The sequence below is a fragment of the Blastomyces gilchristii genome (assembly GCF_000003855.2).
Source record: "Blastomyces gilchristii SLH14081 genomic scaffold supercont1.8, whole genome shotgun sequence".
Lineage (NCBI taxonomy): Eukaryota > Fungi > Ascomycota > Eurotiomycetes > Onygenales > Ajellomycetaceae > Blastomyces > Blastomyces gilchristii.
Window position 1 is genome coordinate 984,888 of NW_003101675.1, and position 8,299 is coordinate 993,186.

Here is an 8,299-nt window from a genome sequence, read left to right on the forward strand (position 1 = left end):
TGTTGGTGTTTGAAACATCAAAGATGAACAGGGTTTTCACGGAGATTGCTCCTCAGATATCTCCACAATTACAGATCAGGGATCTTCCAAAATTGAGAAGATTGGTGCATATGGCTAGGTCTCTTCACCTTACAATTTGTATGGCAATTTGGCCCGGGGTTGTGGTGGAGTAGGGGAGAACAGGGGATAATCCCACACAGGAGTTTCAAACAATGTCTGGTTCACATTTGACTGGATAACTTCACCACCACACGGGGTATGCGGTCGGCGATGGGGTCAAAATGCTCATATGATTGAGGGCTTTTCGATGGATCTATCGGCGGGTTCTTATTCGAAAAATCGAGCGAGTTCGTGGTGAAGCGGTTGATGAGTATTGAAATACTTCAGTATAACTGAAAGAGTAAATACAGTTTTATAAGAGATATCTAATTATATGTATAGATAATCAGTTCTTAAGATTCTGCTATAACTATGTATACTCTGATATCTGACTCTCTTAAAGTCTGTATATTTCTGATAATCTTTGTATTAAATACAATAATTATCTGTACTATAGATATAATACTCTCTACTTCTTTGAAGAGAGAAATTAATAGTCATAGAGAAGTTAAGTGTCACAGATATTAAGAATATAAGTATGAATTTTCTTTATTTTTTCTTTATTAATCTCTAAATTATGTTCATAGTTCTATTTTTATTTTTCTTTATTTTTAGCTTTAATAATAATATGATTTCTTCTTCTCTTTATATACATCACAGACTGTTCATCTCAGTAGAAACTTATTATCTTTATAGACTAGAATTTATAAATAATAGTATTAATATCTTTATCACAATCAGATTCTTAGTGAAGACTGTATTATTTTAACTTGTCAGAATTTATAGTATAAAAGTCATGTCTCAGCTTCTACAGATATTTTATCTGCTCAGATAATTCTCAAGTGAACTTATTAATCTTATTAGAATACTCTTATCACTGAATCTTAAATCAGAGTTTATAATCTCATTTCTCTGAGTTAATAATTTCTTTGATCTGATATTCTCTTTCACTCTCTAATACTTTGTGAATAGAGTGATAAATCACAGAGTTCTCTTCTGAAAATTTCTTGTATTTGTGAAGTAAAGAGATATAAAAAATATTATATATTTATAACTGAGATAATAGTTTCAATCTATAGAACTATAAGTTAACTTTCTTTATAATCTTATAAGACTCTATCTGTAAGAGATTCAGCTTCTTACTAAATCTTTATATAATAATATTTTTCAGACTCAGTCAGACTTTATTATCTTTCTTAAAACTCTTTATAATATACTTAAAGTTATAGTATCTCTTCTGATACTCTTAAGTCTTTCTTAAGAATTTACAGACTTTCTTCTGAATATTCTGAATTCTCTCAGTCTGTTTACAAGCATCATCACACTCTATAGTATACTCTCACAGATTTATCAAGATTATTCATAGATAAGTCTCAGTAAGTATCTTAAAGAGAGTTTTATCTGCACTAATATACTATGAATTATTATATATAAACTCTGTAAGTGATAATTAATACACTCAGTTATTCTGATTATAATTAATAAAGCACTGCAGATACTGTTTCAATATACTTATTAAATATTCTATCTAATAATCTATCTATTAATAAAAAGTTGTGTTTAGATCTTATAAGATCTTCAGTATAGTTATCAGATCAGATCAGAACTTCTCTATAAAAATTAATTCTCTGTTTAAGATAATATTTACAGATAATTCATACAACTGAATCACATTATAAATAAAGATATAAGTTAAATTCTTTGACTTTAAGTTCTTGTAAGTGAGTATAAAGTGTGTTATCTTAATAAAGTAATCTACTATCATCAGCACACTGTTAAAACAGGCATTATATATATTCTTACTTTCAGAAAGATGTACAAGAGTATTTATTTCTAGCTATTCTCAAGATTTCTACAGAATGAATAGAGAAGTAAGTTCTTTATATAATTTAAACTACACTATCTGTAAATTCTGATAAATAGTATAAGAATTCATTATCTTCTTTATAAGCTCTTGTATCTTTAGTCAGAAGTATTTTCTTATAAGTAACTTATAAGTTCTAGTATCTGTAAAATAATCTACTAAAGAAGAGTTATGATATCTTTTAATAAGTTCTATACATAGAAACTCATTTATAGATATATAAATTCAGTTCTCTCTTTATAAGAGATTATTTAAGTTTCTTTAATTCTTTATTTCTGCAGAATTAATATGTGCTGTAAGCAGTTTCTGAATATACTGAGTATATTTATTCTTCAGTTGCAGTTCTGATAATCTGAACAGAAGATCTTATAAAGACTTATACTCTGTTTTCTCTTATATCAGATGTTTCATAATGCTTCTCAAAGTCTGTAAACTCTTCAGATTATAGATACTCTTTTCAAGAAATCTTATAAAGATTTTCAGAGTGTTAACTCTCAGTGTTATAGAGAGTAGTTATATAGATTTCTTCTCTTTCTTTCTTCTCTTCTTTTATAAGAGATTGAGAGACTCTTTAGTCAATCTCTTTATAACACTCAGTTTAAGCATTTTATAAAGCTTTTCTATCTTCTCTAGTTTCTCTATATCTATCACTCTGATCTTTTTAACATAGTCAGATCTGTGAAAGAGTTTATCTACTGAGTTCTTAATTCTCTTAATATACTCTATCTTGAATCAGAACTCACTCAGTCTCTGAGCTCAGCAGATCTGCTACTGCGAGATTTATTATTCTTCAATTATAGATGTATGCAGTCAGAGACTATGACATCTACCTGAGAATCTTTAGTTCTCAGAGTTTTTTCTATATCTATAGAGTCAACTATTATACATTTACCAATTTCAGATATGCAAAATCAGAAAATTTCAGCTCAGAATACAAAACCTGTTTATAAATTGCAGTATTTCAACATCTTTTGATACTTTGAAATCATTTGAAAATATCATGACAAAGAAAAAGAGAACATAGTCTTAAAGATAGACATATTAAACAGATAGATAGAAAAGAACAGAAAGGAACAAGTACAGTAAAGAGAGACTATAACAAAAAAAAATAAAAATATTAAAAGATAGTGTATAGCTGTTTTAACAGACTATATCTAATGAATTTCCACCTCTTCATATTCAGATACTTCTGAATTCAGTCATTTTCTTGTAGCTGCTTGAGTTTCAGATAGAAAGTCTATTAAGTATTTAATTTCTATCTCAGTTGAGAATAAGAATCTCATATTTAATTGATTTAAATCATACTTCTTCTTCAATCTGACTCTGAGACTATTGTATAATGCACAATGCATTACAATATGCTCAGAATTTTCATTTGTATTGCAGAATGAGCACTCTATTGAATCAAATCTATCATCAAATCTTTATATATAGGATTTGAAATAATCATGTTCTAGTTTCAGCTGAATTATAGATGAGAATATTTTCTTTTTACATTTAATTAAACAAGATTTTCACTTTGATTTTATCTCAAATCTGGAATAATGTATGCTCTTCTTTTGTTTCTGCCAGCTTTCATTTCACTTATTTAGACAAGATTCTTTTATCTTTCTCTTCATAAAAGACCAGAACACTGTTTTTTGAATAGATCTGCTTAATTCTGAACTCTTTTTTGCAGCTGAATCAGCCAATTCATTGCCATGAATATTCATATGAGCTGGAACTCAGTGCAGATGAATTATCAGTTTTAATGTTCTTCTTTTTTAAATTTTTAAAACAGAGTTTAAAATCAGTTCAAGATTCATTTGATCATTATAAATCTGACTATTTCTAAGTCTTTTTAAAGCAGCTTGACTATCAGAGAATATTCATGCCTCTTTCAAACTATTTTCTCTTTTATAAGATTTTGTTTCAATGAGTTTGAAAGCTTTCACTATTGCAAATAGTTCAGTATCAAAGACTTCAGCTTCACAGTCTAAATTTCAGAAATCTGAGATAAAATTGATATTATCTTCAGTATAAGCAATGTCTGTGTCTAATCTATTCAAATTCTCATTTTTTGAGTCATCTGAGTAAACCAGAATAGAGTCTTTCATATTAATTGTAGAGATCTTCTTTAAATACTGTTCATATTCTCTCTCTTTAAATAGTTCACTTATTTATAAGTCTATGAGAGATTTCAGCTTATCTCTTCAGAGAGATATCTTCTCATGATCAATTTTCTCAACATTTAATGAAGAAAATTGATTTTTAATAAGTGAACATAGTCTATACAGTTAAGAGAGCATTTTCTTTAAAGCATTATTCTCATTTCAATCAAGAAATCTATTTCAATCCAGTTCATTTCCTGAGTTAACTGATGAAAATGAAGAAGAGACTCTTTCTCTGATTATATGATTTGAGCTCATCTTCATAACTCTCAGAGTATAGTTCATACAGACTTTTTTAAACTGAATAGCAGAAGATGAAATTGAAGCTTCAATTTTCATTGCTTTAATAGAAGATGATTTAAATGCTCTCAGAATTCTTCTCAAAGCTCTGTTTTATAGACTTTGAAAGAGTTCAGTGAAATTATCTTGATTATTTTATCAAACTTGAATTTCATAATCAGCTACTGAGATAATACAGGCTATGTATAACTGTCTCATAGCCTGAAAGAATAGACCTCTCTCAGTATTTAATAGTCTGATTATACTATTCAGTAGTCTCTCTGTCTTGATGATTCTTTGTTGAATATGATATTTAAAATTCAACTTAGAGTTTAATCATACTTCTAGTCATTTGACATTCAAACTGGGTTTAATCTCTTTATTCAAAAAAGTTAGACTTAGTTCTTTCTCATTAAACCTGGGAAAAAAGTGAATTAACTCAGTTTTATTCATATTAAATTGAATTAGATTGATATCTACTCTAACAAAGATTTTCTTTACTGCTTTCTCAATCACTTCTAAATTCTCTTTGATTGTCTTTGAACTGTAGAGTAGATCAATATCATCTACATAACTTGAAGACCTCACTATTTTCATATCTCTATTCTTGAATAGATATGCAGTGTATATTGCAAATAAAACAGGTGAGATTGAAGATTCTTGTGATACTTCTATTTTTATCTCAGTCTTGTCTTGTTTTCTTCCATTAAAGAATAGTTGTATAATTCTTTTAGACATAAAACAATTAACTCATTTTATTAGAGAAAGTGGCAGTTTTAACATCTTCAAAGTTTGAATCAACATAGACTTTGAAACATGATCAAATGCATCTTTTATATTAATAAAAACTGCAGTTGAGATCAGGCCTTCATGCTTTGCTACTTGAATATTGCTACTGTGAGAGTTTCTTGATTGAAGTAAACTATTATAAGCTGTTATAATTAGTTCTAACAGTAATCACTGTTATAAGACTCTTAAAGTAGTAATATTAGTAATAAAAGAATTTCACTATTATAAGAAGCTTCTGATTATAAATATTATAGTTAATCTTCACAGATTATATCTTTCATAAGAAAAAGATCACTGAAACTCAGTTCTTATTTAACTGTAGTTATAAGACTATTTCTGAAATTATAAAGAAGAAGATATCTGTCTTTAATCTGATTAAGAGTAAGAAATCAAAGTAAAATAGTATTACTGTATCTATGAATATCTGTTTTAATCTTATAAAGACTCTGTAAGTTTCTGAGATAAGAAAGTTTTTACAGCTCTCTCTTTTCAATAATTTTTTTATTCTTTATTTATAGAATAACTTCTTCTTATTTTCATTCTTCAGTATGTCTGTAAGAGCTAAGAAGATTCTTATAAGTATAAAGATAAATCATCTATAGAAATTCACAAAGCTTAGAAAGATCTGAATCTTGTGAATATTAATTAACTCTGATTATAATAGAATAGTTTCAATCTGTGAAGATTTTATCTGAATATTATTTATAATAATTACATATTTTAGAAAATTAATCTGATGAGTACTGAAGTTGCACTTTATAAGCTTAATATACAGTTCTGTCTTATCTAAGACTCTTAACATAGTTTATACATGCTCAGTGTGTTCTTTCTTCTTTATAAAGTATATTATTATTATTATTATTATTATTATTATTATTATTATTATTATTATTATTCTTTCATTATACTCATATGCAAGCGGAGCTTATGATGAGTCCTTGCGTAATGTTAAATACAGGTCAAGTGTTGATTATACAGGAGAAAATACAGGTGTTGAGATCATATCAAGATAACAAGAACATAGAAAATACAAAGAAGTAACAATTAGATACATGCGATAATAACTTCCCAGCTCAGAAACATAGAGTGATTTTTTAAAGTGATTTGTACACCTCTGTATTTATTAGAAACCTGAGGTGCTTGAGTTCTGGATTTAATGTATTCTCTGCGGGTTTCGAACTCACACGCCTTGATTTCTCATACCAAGGCGCTACCGGGTGGCCGCATTAACCATTCAGCCACCGGGGCAGTATATCATCATATCATTCAGATATATTATTACAAAGACATTCAGATATATATGAAGTGTTTTATTAATAAAAGACTGAAATATTATAAGAGTATTAGTTAAACTAAAAGACATTACTAGATATTCAAATATTCTCAGCATAGTTCTAAAGACAGTCTTTTATTCATTCTCAGACTGTATTTACAGCTGTGTATATATATTAATTATATTCAGTTATATGAATATGACAGCTTTTATAAGACAGTTGATTACATTCTCAATCAGAGATAGAAGATAGTAACTCTTTATAATCTTAGAGTTTAAATTATAACAGTTTATATATAATCTGAGATCTTTATTCTTCTTCTTTATAAATATCACAGAGACTTCTGTAGAGATCTGTGAAGATTAAATGAAGTTATTCTTCAGATTCTTCTTTATATAAGTCTGTAAGATCTCTGTCTCATGATGAGAGAGCTTATAAATTAATTCTTAGAAGAGTTTCTACTCTTCTATTAAATCTATTATCAGATTCTTCTCACAGTAAAATAAAAGCTCAGCTGTCTTAACTGAACTGAATATCTCTATAAGATCTCAGTATTTCTCTGATATCTGAAGCTCAGTTTTTATAATCATGAAGTTCTCAGATATTTATAAAGTTATTATATAGATAAGCTTGTCTTCTCTAATTAAATCTATAACATTAACTGATTTTATCTTTATAAGTGAGTCTATCAACACTGATCAGAAGTATAAACTCAATTTATAAATAGCTATATACAGATTATGTCTTTAAAGTTATATAAGTCTCAAGTACATGTTATCTGTGATATTTATAATAATTACAGTTTCTATAAATCTTCTTCAAGTTCTGAAGAGATCTTGTAATTCAAAGATAACTATTATAAGTCTCTCAGTTCTTAGATCTGAGTTCTCATACTCTGCTTATTATAAGAGCAGATTCTCAGTTTTCATTACTCAGCTTATTCACTCTGTAAGCTTTAGAAACACTACAGTGATCTGAGATTCTGAGTTTATTAATACTTCTTATACTAATGAGACAGTAGTACTGTAATATAATCTCTTCTTACAAGTATGTATTTTCATTGAGAAAGTAACAGATTCAGATATTAGCTTTAAAACTCTTAAGAAGACTATTACTGACTCTATCTATAACTTCTTAAATTTCTATTTTAATTTATTCAGACAGTTTATATAAAGATATTCTGATTTAAAATAGATAAAGTAGAGACTCTTTTTCTTAATCTCTTCATTATATACTCTGTTTATAAAAGCTTATGAAACTCTCTCTCTCTACTTAGTAGTTAGATATGAATCTCTCTATATCTTATTATCTTTCTCTGATAAATCTGTTCTCTGTTATTCTAACTCTTATAGAGCTGATCAGTAATCTACTCTCTATAAATCTATAACTCTCACAGTGATCTGTAAGTAATGAATAAGAGTTATCAGTTTCTTCAGAGTTAAGAACTTAGAGTCTTACTTATGAGCTTATTCTGTATATTTTTATTCAGCTTCTTTATAAATATCATTATTCAGATTTTATTTCAGAACTCTGTTTTCACAGATCTTAATTTATATTATAATTTTATAAAGTACTGTAAGTAATCTTTATCAGATTTCTCATCTCTTTTTCTAATATTGATGATTACAGTTCAGATATTCTCTGTTCAACTCACAGAGTCTTTTAACTTATTCTCTAGAGAGATTTTAAGAACAGATTAGTGAGATCTCTTATAATTATTCTTTAGATGATTCAGTCAGTTCTTGACTTCAGTGTAGTAGAGATCTGTTATTATATAAATAACAGCTTCTTCATCTTTCATATCACACAGTCAGACTTATGAGTTAATTTTAAATACAAACTTG